The sequence below is a fragment of the Oryctolagus cuniculus genome, chromosome 7 (assembly GCF_051225735.1).
Source record: "Oryctolagus cuniculus isolate XC-2025 breed Fujian yellow rabbit chromosome 7, ASM5122573v1, whole genome shotgun sequence".
Classification (NCBI taxonomy): domain Eukaryota; kingdom Metazoa; phylum Chordata; class Mammalia; order Lagomorpha; family Leporidae; genus Oryctolagus; species Oryctolagus cuniculus.
Window position 1 is genome coordinate 62,843,868 of NC_142873.1, and position 14,035 is coordinate 62,857,902.

Consider the following 14,035-nt stretch of genomic DNA (forward strand, 5'->3'; position numbering starts at 1 on the left):
TTATTTTACCAGGTAGACAAATTTAGTTTGTATTTCCAAAACAATAAGAGTATACCCATGATAGTAAATTCCTTGCGTGAATGTATACTTCAACACAGAGAGAAAACAAGGCCCATTGATGTTAGCAAAATTATGTCCAGTTAGTAGCAAAACTAAAACTGGGCAAGGATGCCAGGTGTCAGATCTATGGTCAGGTCATGCTGCCTTCCTGCAGTCCCTGGAGTGTGACAGCTTTTACCTTCCTTTCCAGGCCTCCTACCGTGCATGCAATGGAAATACTGTGCTACTTCTTCTCCTCTCCAATCTGCAGAACTGTAAGCAGAGGCAATATTTAAAACTTAAAAAAAAATTCAGTTGTTACTGACAATGCAATGAGGGTAATGGTATTTTTATTTATTTATTTGACAGGCAGAGTGGACAGTGAGAGAGAGACAGAGAGAAAGGTCTTCCTTTGCCGATGGTTCACCCTTCAACAGCCGCCGTGGCCGGCGTGCTGCAGCCGGCGCACCGCGCTGATCCAATGGCAGGAGCCAGGTGCTTCTCCTGGTCTCCCATGGGGTGCAGGGCCCAAGCACTTGGGCCATCCTCCACTGCACTCCCTGGCCACAGCAGAGAGCTGGCCTGGAAGAGGGGCAACTGGGGCAGAATCCTGCGCCCTGACCGGGACTAGAACCTGGTGTGCCGGCGCTGCAAGGCGGAGGATTAGCTTAGTGAGTCGTGGCGCCGGCCGGGTAATGTTATTTTGATTTGAAATTGTATAAAGGAATAATCGTCATTAATTATAGTACTTGCATTTGCTATTTCTCAAATGAAGGACAATAATAGTTTTGCAGCCTTCCAAGACAATTCTCTTCAACCGCTGTTTTTAACAGTGACCTTTGTCCTTGAGGGTAGACACCAGTGAACAATAGTAGAACAGAGAAACAAAGAATAGTGTCCTAATAATTAATACACAGTCTGTAGGACCCTGTTGAGCCTGTTGCTCTTAGTTTTCCTGAGACGAAATGTCCTTGGCATCTCTTAAAAGAATCATGTGTTCCAATCTGGCTAGACATCTTCTGTACTTTTCTTTGAGCCCTAATTTTTGTTTTCCAATGCAGTAGCATTTTCTGAGAAAATCTAATAAAAAACATGAAAAAATGAAAAAGAAATAGAGTGATTGTTTCTTATTAAGGCGTGCACCTGTCCCGACTATTTAAATGAAGGGAGATGTGCTCTCCAAATCTTAGAAGTTCCTGAGAATGTGAACCATTCAATGAGCTTTGGTAGGTCTTGTGTTCCAGACAAGCTGATACCTCCCAGGGCTGGGACTATCATTACGAGTCATATGAATGGAGTATATGTTCCACTACAGTTTGCAATACAATCGCCTCCACGATGTCCTTTTACAGCTCCTTAATATAGTCACTGCACAGGGAGGAAAATAGTATGGGCAATCAGCCAGCTCACATGCTAACTTCATTAGCTTCAGTGGTGCCTCGTTGTATAGGAGTTGGACAGCAAACATTTATATGGCCCTGACTAATTGCCAGCCATTAAGCTTTCTTATATTTTGACATTTTTTAGTATATGTGCTGCCAAGCAAGCACACATATTAACTTTTTTTTAATACAGTGAAGTAACTTCTCTGAGATCTCATGGAGCCAGGATTCACACTCCGAAGTCTGGCTCCAGATCCCATGCCCTGAATTGCTACTCAAAATTGGGATTAAAGTTTAGTGGATCTGGTGTCTCTTTCTAACTTGAATCCTTCAAACACCTAGTGCTGCAGCCCTGAGGATTTACTAGTTCTGGCCCACACAGGTCCTGGCACTGGGTCTGGGATGCGTGGCTGCTACTCAGAAGCGTAGGCCTGCTTGCTTCTCTATACACACTTGTACACACATTGCTCTGTCAAAGGCCTGCCCTTCCTGGAGAGCTCAGATAAAGTCCTCTCCTTTCTGTCCAGTCTTCCTGGTTTCCTTTGCTTTCCTACAGTCCAGAAGCACTGTTAGAACTTCTGTCATTGTACCTGTTGGAATTGTTTTATTTTTATCTTCCTGAGTCAGTGGAACACATGGTGAGTTCTGAGGAGCAGGGTCCTTTCTTTTCTTACTCTGCAGCCCACTCACCACCACATACACAAGTGGGCCTTTGCTCTAACCCTGTAATGAACACAAGCAAGGTGGGTATTGGTGTATGAATGTTCAGTCCCTACTGTCCACGCTTCCTATGTACTCTACATGCATGTAGCCATTTGTCCATGAGTGCTTTTAATTACTGCTCTGGATGTATGTGGCTTTCACAAGTAGCAGGAAATATGGAGGAACTATGAAGGACAACCTATCCAGTGTAGGGAGTAAGGAATGCTCCACAGGTCATCACCTTTGTGCACTACTACTGAAATAATGAAAGAAATCTAGATGATTCTTGGGAAATCCTGTAGCACTGTACTCAGACTCCTCATTGGTGCTTTTCTTGTGTTACCTTCTGCAGTTGTGTATAGGCCAAGTTTCCCATCATGAGTTCCTTGGAAAGGACTGAGTCTTTCTCGGTACCCACTGGGCCTAATATGGCAGGTGTTTAATAAATAATGTAATGTTCATGGTATTGATAATGTCAGGATGGTATCAAACACTGAGACATTGTGTTTATGAAAACATACTTGTATCTGTTGAATAAATTAGTAAATGTGTGAATGCATAACACAAGATGGATCTAAAGATCTTATTCTACCTCATTGTTTCATTGATAGGGAATCTGATGTCCAAAATCCAGACTTTGCCACTCATCCCAAGGCAGGCTAATGAAGAAGCTGGAATTCATATCTGGGCATTTTGCCTGATCACTTGTGCCACTGTTTTCATCTACATGGTAAATTTGGGGACTTTGGAAGGAAATGAGGGTTTATTTTTAAATGTATTCAGTTACATGGTCTAATCTACATAGTCAATGAACTATGTGATAGAGTTTGCTGGGTAGCTTTTCCACCCTCAGAATCAACTTTCTTTCAGGTTGCTACCAAAAACCTTTGAAAATTCATCATTATGTTTCCCCACCTATAGGATATTCTGAACTGAATTGGATTTTTCTTCAATAATTTTGAATCTCAAAATGCCTTGAGCTGATTTCAGCAGTCCTTGTTACAGCAGTGCAGTAGGCAGGGTTTAGGAAGGTAGGCTAGATATTGCCTTGCCTCATGGCACACCACCAAGATTAGAAACAAATATGAGTTCTGGGTGTTTTGTCACTATTTTGTTATTGCTTCTGCACATTGAGAATGTGATGGTAGTAGAGTATGGAGATATAAGAAAAGAGAAATCATTTAATTAAAGATTCTAATTGATTGTATTCCAGATAATTTACATTTTGAAATTTTTATATAACTAATGTAGAATAATCCCAGCATGTGAAATAAAATAAATACATGGGAAATTTGGTAATAGAAAGCACCAGGGTTTTGGAGTCAGATAGCCATAACTTGGAATCCCAGCTTCATACTCTTATGAGACAGAGGCCTGGTATTTAACTTCTCTGAATATTGCTGTCTTCTATTTAATATAGAGATAATAATAATTATCTCATAAAGTTGTGCAGATAAAATGCAATGCTGAGTACTAGGACAATTCACAAATTTTGGTTCCTTAAATTCTCTACCCTATGTCTCCCCAATGAAAGATAAGATAGATATATAATGTAATGCCATATTCTGTAAATAATGGTGAAAACATAGTATCAATTTACATATAACAGATAACTAAAGAGCTAGTTAGATATACTGCTTGATATTTTTAAAAAGTGTTTGATGGAGTTAGGAAGAATTATAGACAATATAGACTAAGAAAATGTTAATGAGATATATTCTTTGGCTTCATTAATATTGTCATTCTTAAGTGAAAATGATGAATCTTACAGAATGGGAGATATGAACCAAGTTGATTCTGCTAGGTTTTCTTCAGCAGATTAGAGGAGGTGCCCTTAGGGGCATAGATGAGCTTCCAGCAGACATTTCAAAGCAACTGGATGAAATGAAAGTTGAGGTGTATTTTTGCTGACACCTACAGCTATTCCATCTCGCTGTGACTCTGTGAGTATGAGTTGCTTCTGTAAGGGAAGATCTTAAAGGGGCAGGATATTAGCTTGGGGTAGCACAGCAGACCTCAGCTGTCTGCTGTCCCAGATCAGCCACGTGGAATTTCTCTGCAGTGAGAGAGGAGTCCTGTTTCTATGACAATCATGGTTGCTCTGCCAAGACTGCTAGTTGGGGTGCCTGCACTGCTAATTGCTATGCGGACATCCATTCATTCGACTTTGACCTAGAATTACCATTGTCTTTCACAAGGTAGGCAATGAATCATTGTTTTGGGTGCTTGCTTTGTCTCTTTCAGCCTAGGTTTGAGTTGGATCAGAAATGCAGTCTGTGCAGTTCATTACCAACCTCAGTCAGGAAGGTTTCTGATGGGGTAACTTTTACAACACACTAAGCGTCTTGTTGGAAAACAAGTGTTAGTTAACAGTCCAAGAGCTCAGACGGAGCTGGTTGCAGTTCAGTGCTGCTACTCCGTGGCTTTGTGATCTTGAATAAATTGGTTGACTCCTCTAAGTCAATTATCTCATCTGTAAAATAGAGATAACAAAATTTCCATCCTCATACAATTGCTGTGAGGCATGGACAGAGATGAGCCAGAAAAAATGGTGTTGCCTTGTTGGCACCTCGCACAGGGAGGTGCAGTACAGTTAGATGGATCCATGCCTAGTTGGTGACACTGAAACTCCATTCACTTGCAACAGCCACCACCTAGACCACAACAGCTCTCCCATACATGTTACAGCTTTAGTCATTCAATTTATTTCCCTCCACCCTTAACCCTCCCGGAGCTTTGAGAATATTGAAAAGCAGTGAAGAAACCCGTGACAACCAAATAGCAATGTAAGTTCAAGTAGGTTTTGTTACTTCTCTCAGTGACTGATGAAAAAGATCAATTTTATGTTTTGTGAAACTTGTACTTTATGCTGCTAGCATCTTATTCCTAGAATTCTAGAGAGAGAATTACGGATGTCGAGTGCTTCATTTTGGTTAGTGTGAGATGGAACACAAGAAGATCAGCTCAAGGTGAATCCTTCCTAAGGAAGTGAAAGCAATGTCAAGGATAAACATTTATTGAGCCCCTAACACATGTCAAATACTGCAGACATAGAGACAGTAATATAAAAACTGGGACCTTCGTGACTCTGAAACTTGTCCTTCCAGCTCTGTCAAGGTCATCTAATGGTTGAAAATAAATAGGACAGGTTTGAATCCCATCTTCTCTGCTTGCCAGCTCTGTGGTGTTCACCACTCTCAGCCACATGAGTATAATCTGTTAATTTGGAGGAGGCCTGTGAAATGCTTGCTACAGGGTCTGGGACTCCCAGGAAACAACAGTACTTGTTTTCTTATCCATGCCCCAAATGTGAACATTGTTATTAGATTTCATGTATGAAGTCACTGGAACTAAGTACTAAAGTTCTTGCAGGGAATTTTTAGAGAGTGATGGAAATTCAGTACCACTAACTTCCCACAGACCGTTTCCAAAGGGGCAATGTGATGGCGAAACTATTTCCAAGTGGGATTTTGTTGTTGTACAAACAACTGGACGTGAACATAGAAAAGATTATCTGAGGACATTTCTGCATTTAAAAAATAGAGTACAAATACGCAGATGAAGATTAGTTTTTTCCTCCCTGAGGTTATATTCTGACTTTGAATGCAACCAATTAATTTCCACTGTGTCCATTACTGTCTCACTCTTGCAAGAGCTAATGCTGCCTCAGCTATGACTCACTGGAGGTTCTTGTATAAGTGGAAGGATTTTGCCTTTCTCCATTATTAGTTGTTGCAACCTTTGATTTTTCTCTGAGCATGAACCCCAGTCTCCTCTAAACATGGGTGTTTTCTCTTGCCACAGTGCTCGAACTACCTAAAGGTGAAGAACATTTTTTCTACAGTTGCATTAAAAACAATTATTATCCCCAGTACCACCCCCACCCCCCCTGTTTCTGCTGCTGTTGCTCTCTGCCTCTTACACAAGGGGCCAGAGTTTTAAGAGGCCAAGAGCAGGCAGCAAAGTCTCAACATGTTCCTGGAGTGGGAGGGGATTCTGTGAGAGTGAGTTGGCTGCCACATCTGGGGGAGGCCTGGTGATGAAAAATGGCAGCTGTGATGATGAGAGAGGAGCCAGCTTCCGGGAGGCAGGGGCAGGCTCTTCTCTTACTCCCTCCACCTCTAGCCAAATACCAGTTGTGTGAATCAGCTGCCATTTGGCCTCAAGGGACTTCACTGCCACATGCTCCCCTTGCCCTCTTCTTGAAGCAAGAGCCTGCCCCTTCCTCAGCCCTCCAGCTGCATTCAGAGTCTTGTAGGGAAATTTGAAGGTCACAGGGAGTGCCCTGCGCAGTGACAGGCTCTTTTCTTGTGCATGCACATATGTGTACACAATGTGGATAGGACTTAGATAATCACAATGCAGGGCTTGGAGCTGCTCCTGGTCAGGTCAGTGAGCGTCTGTGCTGGCACTTGCTCTGACTATGCTGGGCACTTATTGTGTGTGTGGAGCTCTGTGCTCAATTCATTACATGCACCATTTCACTTAGCCTCCCAACAGCCCTGTGAAATGGCTATTGTGCTTCTCTGGACTTCACAGCTGTGGTGAAGGAAAGCCTACTGTGCTATTTTACTCCCCTTTATAGACAAAGACTGTACTGGAAGATACTGTTGTTTGTAGGTCTGAATGCGAGGGTTGTAGAGAAACCTAGAGAGTCCTGAGTTGAGTCTGTCCCAGCCACAGGAGGGCCAACAGTGGCATAGAAGAGCCTCTGGTACACCTGGATTTCCCTTGGAACTCTCCTCTTCTCTCTAGGAATATGGCCAATGGGAAGCCGCGTCAGAAATGACAAGAAGGCTCCTGCAGTGGTGGAGCAGGCTGCCCTCACATCCTGCCACCTGCTGCAGAAATACTTCCATGCCACCCTGGCTGTTCCTGGTTGCTCTGCCTCATCCGACTACTAGTGCCCTCAATATTTTCCCTGAATGTCACCTCAGTGTATGGACTCCACCTTGCTCTCCCTCCCTTACCTGAGTCATGGTGGTGACTCAGCTGGCCCGTGGTACTGTATTTACTCGTGAGAGTGCTGTGCCTTGCCCATAATGCTTCTCATAACCTGCCTCAGTGCCCAGGAGAGCCTGCATGGGCACGTGTTTTCCATTTCCCACCCAATCTTCACCAGCCCTCTCCTCTCATGCCATTTTAATGTAACTTGGAAATTCTCGTGAACTCTGTGTAAAGTTCTCAGTATTTTTCTGCCTTGTCTATCTTTTCCTGTGGTTGCCCTCCTGATCATTAGACTAGATTAACAAGATTTCTGAGGGATGTGAACAGCAGTCTATCATTTAGATTTATTTGATTTCAAGCAACGGAAACTAAGACTGGCTAACTTAACATAATAAATGATGTTGGTGGGATATATATTTTGTATATATTCATATACATATATATAGACAGAGGTCGAGAATTAATTCCCACCATTTTCTAATTCTCTTACCACATTGTTATTCAGTATTTACTTGTCAGGAAAGAGACAGATGCAGTTGACCCATGTGCTCTTGGTAGAACAGCTTTGCTGATCAAGACTGAATGCTACAGGGATAGGACATATACAAAAGGAGTTATTAGATGAAGGGAAAGTGGCCACTGGCATTTGTCATAGCAGTTAAGATGCTCCTTGTGATACCTGTATTCCATAACAGAATAACTTGGTTCTATTCCAGGCTCTGCTTCTGATTCCAGTTTCCTGCTAATGTGTGCCCTGGGAAGCAGCAGGTGATGGCTGAAGTTCTTGGATCCCTGCCACCCACATGAGAGACTCAGACTGAGTTTTCAGCTCCTGACTTCAGCTTGGCCCAGGTCCAGCTGTTGTAGGCATTTGGGGAGTGAACTACTGGATGGGACCAATCTCTCTCTCTCTCTCTCTCTCTCTCTCTCTCTCTGACTGCTTTTCAAACAAATAAAATGAATCAACATTTAAATGAAAGTTTTTTAGAACAGAAAGCCAAGTGAGCACTGCCAAGTCAATAACCACAGTTGTCCACTAAAGGAAAGTGGAGGTCCCTGATCTCCTTCCAGAGCATCTGCAACATCACCATCAAGCCTCCTTTAGGCTTAGTTTCTTCATGGCCTAGAGTTAACTTGGGGAGTGAAAATAAGCAATTTGCTCTACAAACAAATGTTGCTAAAGAATTGTGGTTTTAATACGCTAAATTGATCTTCTGTATATAAAGATAATTGAAAATTAATTGTGATGTGAAGGGGAAGGGAAGAGGGAGTGGGAGAGGGGAGCATTGTGGATGGGAGGGAAGACACGGGCGGGGGTGGGGGGGAGGAGGCTATTGTGGTCCATAAGCTGTACTTTGGAAATTTATGCTCATTAAATAAATTAAAAAAAAAAAAGAATTGTGGTTTTAATTCAAATTTTAATGAAGCGAGGAATTTGAATATTTGCATTGGCTGGTAGACCTGTATCATGATCTGTGTGTTCTGCCCTAAGCACAGCAGAACAGGGGCATGTGAGAACCTGTGCACTCGGGCTGCACACAGAGGGCTTTTTGTGTCCTGTTAGTTTAGACAGCCTTGAGATGTTTAGCCTGACATACTGAAGGCTGAGCCTCTACATCTCTCACAAGTGCCCACGCACATTCTCCGTTTGCACGTTAGTAATCTTGCCTTGGGCAAATAGAGTCTGAGAGCTAAGAAACTCTCAGGCAACTGCCCTTCCTGGAATCTCTCCTAGCATCTTGGCCCTGGGGTTCTCCATCTCTGTTGTCATGAGATCCCTTATGTTCCCAAGTCAGTGATAAAAAGGTCTTTTCTACAGTTTGGTTTGTACAGCTTTCTTTCACTGAGAAACGAGACATAGCAAGGTCTTGTATAGTAAGCCTGGTCTCCTCTGACCTGTCTATGCAGTGTTGTCCTAACACGTTTCGTTAGAAAGTGGAATTCAAGTCTGAATTCTGTAAAAAGATCTCAGTGTAAGATGTCAAAGAATCTTATTATAAGGTCATTTCACCTAACTTGAGCATTAAGGATAGTTACCCAATGGAGCTCCAGACTCCTCCATAGACTTTTTATGATCTGGGCCCGTCTGTCTTTCTGCCCCCACTGCTAACCATGAGATTTGCACAAATCTCACCCCTCACTTCAGACAACAAGCTTTCAGCCTCTCCACAACACTTTTTGTTTTCTGACTTCATTGCATGTCCCCCTCTCTCTAAGCTCTTGCGTGTGCTCTTCTTATTCTTAAAATGCCCAGCCCAGCCCTCTAACTTTGTCACCCAGGTGAACATCCCCTGTCGTTGATCTTCCCCTGACCCCAGGTCAAACGGCAGGTCCTTCCCTCCCTCCGTGCTTCTGTAGAAATCTGAATCCACCTCTACCCTGGCTCTCCTCTGTTTATATTCAAGCTAAAATATGAGCCATGGCACACAGCAGATGCTCAATAAATTTCAATGACCATCGTAGGAAGTAGTTCAGGTAAAATACAGTAAGCATAAATCCATTGAGATTGGGAGAGATTCAAGACAATTGTCAGACCCCAAACTACAGACAATAGTACTTTGAATTGAGAAGATGATTTGATTATGTAGGAGTTGAGGTTTCTTGCCATTCCCCCCAACACACACCAGGTAATAAGCAGCATTCACTAAGAGCTCTCTTGTAGGAGCTGAGATTGGTGGCTGAGAGACTAACGGAAACAGGACCTACACGTTGGTGCTATGAAGATCATGTTTGTTATGGTTAAAGCCACAGTGTTCTGTTAGAGAAAGTGGGTGAAGTCTTGCACACGCCCCTTGCTGCTGGAGCTGGCACATCACTTTGCTGTTTACTACTCTGTCCTGTGAAAGGAAAGAGTGCCCTGGAACCTGCTCCAGATATAGCAGAGCATGAAAATGCAGGCGGCTTCACCTTAGAGTTAAATGTTAAAAATTCCTTCATGAGATTTATTGGGAAACTTCAACTTCTGCTGGAAAAATTGTACCTCGAGCAGGAGGAGAGAGAGGAAGTGTGGGATTCAGTACAGCACAAAAGAATTCAGAGTCCTGTTTTTTATCTCTGATTCTGACGTTTCTACATAAGACCTTGTAAAAACATGTTTACTCTGTCACTCGTATTTTAAAATGTAATCACTTTAAAAGCACTAAACTATTCCTTTAAGAAGCATATCACAGAATAGCTATATTTGCAAAGTGAAAATGCCCTTACACTTTATACAAATGTAGAGTTTTCTGTAACTATCACTCAGCGCTCAGGCGGCAGGACTCTTTCCTGTTTAAGTTGGATACTATCAGTTCAAGGTTCTCCACCCTGCAGCCCACCATTCCGTGGTCCGTGAAAGTCCAGGGGTCTCTTTAGGATTTTGGAAAGTTCCATCTTTTTCAAAATTTTTTTTTAAATCCTTAAAGGAATTTATTAATACATTAGATTCTCAGGGTCACAGCAAATGCAGGATAATCACTACAACACAGTTCTCATCAATTATTATGTCAATGTGATAGTAATACAAAGAGAACAGATTCCATGTAGTTCATAGATACAATTCTAATAATATTTTCCTCCTTCCTTCCTACCGTTCTTCTTTCCATCCTTTCTGCTTTCCTTTTGAATTTTTGATATAGCATATTTTTAAATTTACATTATAGTCAAAAGCTTAATGTTCCACTAAGTAAAGAATTCAGCAAGTTAAAAAGTAAAAAGACCCTCGGTCAGCGGGAATAAAGGCAAGAGCTATAAGCAACAATCAAATAAAAAGACATCCATTTCACTCACATACAGTAATTTTAAAATAATCACAGCTCAATAAAACTTATGGCCTCTTGGCCTATTTTGTCTAAGTCAATCTAAGACAACTCTAAGTCAGCTAGGTTCAAGCTCTTTCTTGGGTTTCCATTTTGTTGCAAAAATTCCTGTTTCCCACAAGTGTTTGTGGAGTTGAGTAACTTCCAGGAGATTTCACTATTTGCCATCTCATCTCATGCTTCCGCTCTCGGGCCTTTAATCCCTCTCCATCTTTTAGTTCTGCCCTCCCTAAACTCTGGTCCTTCAGGGTCCTGGCTTCCACCCCAGACGGGCTTGTCAAGGAATCTCCAGGAGGAGGCTTCCCTCCTCACTGTCTGCAGAGCCCAACAGGAGACGCCCTTGCCCTGGGCTCTCGGCCCACCCTGGCTGCAGTCCCCATGTCAGGACATCCATATCAAGGGCAAAGAAGTCTGCAAGACCGGGGGATGGGCCCACTTGAAGTCTGCATCCCTTTTTTACTCCATGCTTTGAGTGTCTAAATCCCTAAACGCCCTGCCGAAACTGTCAAGCCTGCCTCCAAGGCCTGCACAGGCCTCTCTTTCCCTCGTCGGCCTCTTTCCCTCATTGGCTTCTCTTTTTTGAGGGCCACTATGGTCCTAGCGTGCGTGCTTCAGGCTGAGAGATGGCTGGGGGTAGCTGTTGTGGGCAAAGCCATAGACAGAGCTAAGTTGCCAACGTGCACATGAGGGCGAGCCCTCTGATGTAGGACGCAGCCAGGGATGTGAGGAGAAGACATGGACCATGGGCTACGGGGCCTGCTTGGATCCCCCTGAGTCTCCATGGTTTGGTGAGAACCTCCTAGTTGTCTGGAGCTCTTCTTTCTAACCTGGACCCTCAGATAGTCATGAAAGCACATTTATCAAGGTAAAGGCATAAGGTGTGTTTCTGTTTTTTATTTTTTTTTATTTTTATTTTTTTTTTTTTGACAAGCAGAGTGGACAGTGAGAGAGAGAGACAGAGAGAAAGGTCATCCTTTGCCGTTGGTTCACCCTCCAATGGCCGCCGCGGCCGGCGCGCTGCGGCCGGCACACCACGCTGATCCGATGGCAGGAGCCAGGAGCCAGGTGCTTTTCCTGGTCTCCCATGGGGTGCAGGGCCCAAGCACCTGGGCCATCCTCCACTGCACTCCCTGGCCACAGCAGAGAGCTGGCCTGGAAGAGGGGCAACCGGGACAGAATCCGGCGCCCCAACCGGGACTAGAACCCGGTGTGCCGGCGCCGCTAGGCGGAGGATTAGCCTAGTGAGCCGCGGCGCCGGCCTCTGTTTTTTATTTTAAAGATTTATTTACTTACTTGGAAGTCAGAGTTACAGAGAGAGAGAAGGAGAGGAAGAGAGAGAGAGAGAGAGAGAGAGAGAGAGAGAGAGAGAGGTCTTCCATCCACTGGTTCATTCCCCAATTGGCCGCAACAGCTGGCGCTGCACCAATCTGAAACCAGGAGCCAGGAACTTCCTCCAGGTCTCCCACATGGGTGCAGGGGCCCAAGGGCTTAGACCATCTTCCACTGCTTTCTCAGGCCTTAGCAGAGAGCTGGATCAGAAGTGGAGCAGCTGGGACTCCAACCAGCACCCACCCATATACGATGCCGGCACTGCAGGTGGCAGCTTTACCCACTATGCCACAGCACCGGCCCCAGAATGTATTTCATTCAACTGTTAGTTTGATCTGTAAAGTTAAATATTTAGATAGATGATGTAAGCCTTCCATTTCTTTTTTGTTTTCTAAGATTTATTTATTTGAGAGGTAGAGTTACAGACAGTGAAAGGGAAAGACAGAGAGAAAGGTCTTCCATCCATTGGTTCACTCCCCAGTGGCCACAATGTCCGGAGCTGCACCAATCCAAAGCCAGGAGCCAGGAGCTTCTTCCTGGTCTCCCATGCGGGTGCAGGGGCCCAAGTGCTTGGCCCATCTTCCCCTGCTTTCCCAGGCTGTAGTAGAGAGCTGGATCGGAAGAAGAGCAGCCAGGACTAGAACCCCTGCCCATATGGGATGCTGGCACTGCAGGTGGAGGATTAACCTACTGTGCCACGGTGCCAGCCCCATGCCTTCCACTTGTATTCTTGCCTCAGAGCCCACCTGGTGCAGGGCTAGTCTGCTGTATCTACAAAACATTTTCCTGGGCCGGCATTGTGGTGTAGTATGTTAAGTCACCGTCTGTGACACCAGCATCCTATACGAGTGCCTGTTTGAATCCTGGCTTCACCGTTTCTACTCCAGCTCTCTGCTAATGTGCCTGGGAAACAAGTGGAAGATGGCCCAAGTCCTTGGACCCCTGCCACCCAACATGGGAAAGCCAGATGGAATTCCTGGCTTCTGTCTTTATCCTGGCCCAGTCAAGCCCAGCCTGGCTATTTCAGCCATTTGAGGAGTGACCCAGTGACTGGAAGCCCCCTCTGTCTGTCTCTCTCTCTCTCTCTCTGCAACTCTGCCTTTCAAATAAATAAATAACATTTTTTAAAGAAAAAGTTTAAAGTGTTTTCCTTCTAGCTCTTCAGACTATAACAATTTTTTTTTGTATCTCATGATATGTGAGTTTACTTAAAGTACAATACCCCTAAATTCAAGACCAAAATACAGTGGTTACAAAATATCCAGAGTATCTTGGAGCTGCTAAACTATTTATTTCTGAGAGCTTCACATTTAGGATACATTGAAAATTCAAATTACAGCTAGTGGTATATAACATATTCAGTGAGTTAAGAGTTCATAAAATGCATAATAAAGAGCATATAAATCTTAGGAAACTGTGAGTTCTGAGTGAAAAAAAGTAAGTTATAAAATAAAGTGTACAGTAAAAGGGATTTTTATTTTTAAATGTATATATCCCAAGAAAAAAATTGAAACAATGCATATCAAAATGTAAGATAGTGCTAACGCCGTGGCTCAATAGGCTAATCCTCCGCCTTCGGCGCCGGCACACCGAGTTCTAGTCCCGGTTGGGGTGCTGGATTCTGTCCTGGTTGCCCCTCTGCCAGGCCAGCTCTCTGCTGTGGCCCGGGAGTGCAGTGGAGGATGGCCCAAGTCCTTGGGCCCTGCACCCGCATGAGAGACCAGGGGGAGGCACCTGGCTCCCAGCTTCGGATCAACGCGGTGCGCCGGCCGCAGAGCACCGGCCGCAGCGGCCATTGGAGGGTGAACCAACGGCAAAGGAAGACCTTTATCTCTGTCT

At 44.1% G+C, this 14,035-nt stretch overlaps 1 long non-coding RNA gene across 1 annotated transcript; it reads left to right on the forward strand.

Moving 5' to 3' along the window:
* The first annotated feature begins 205 nt into the window (after positions 1-205).
* LOC138850316 (uncharacterized) lies at positions 206-8,329 on the forward strand. Its single transcript, XR_011390035.2, has 3 exons — positions 206-314; positions 2,735-2,853; positions 7,787-8,329. It is a non-coding gene; the product is annotated as an uncharacterized LOC138850316 (long non-coding RNA).
* The last annotated feature ends 5,706 nt before the right edge of the window (positions 8,330-14,035 follow it).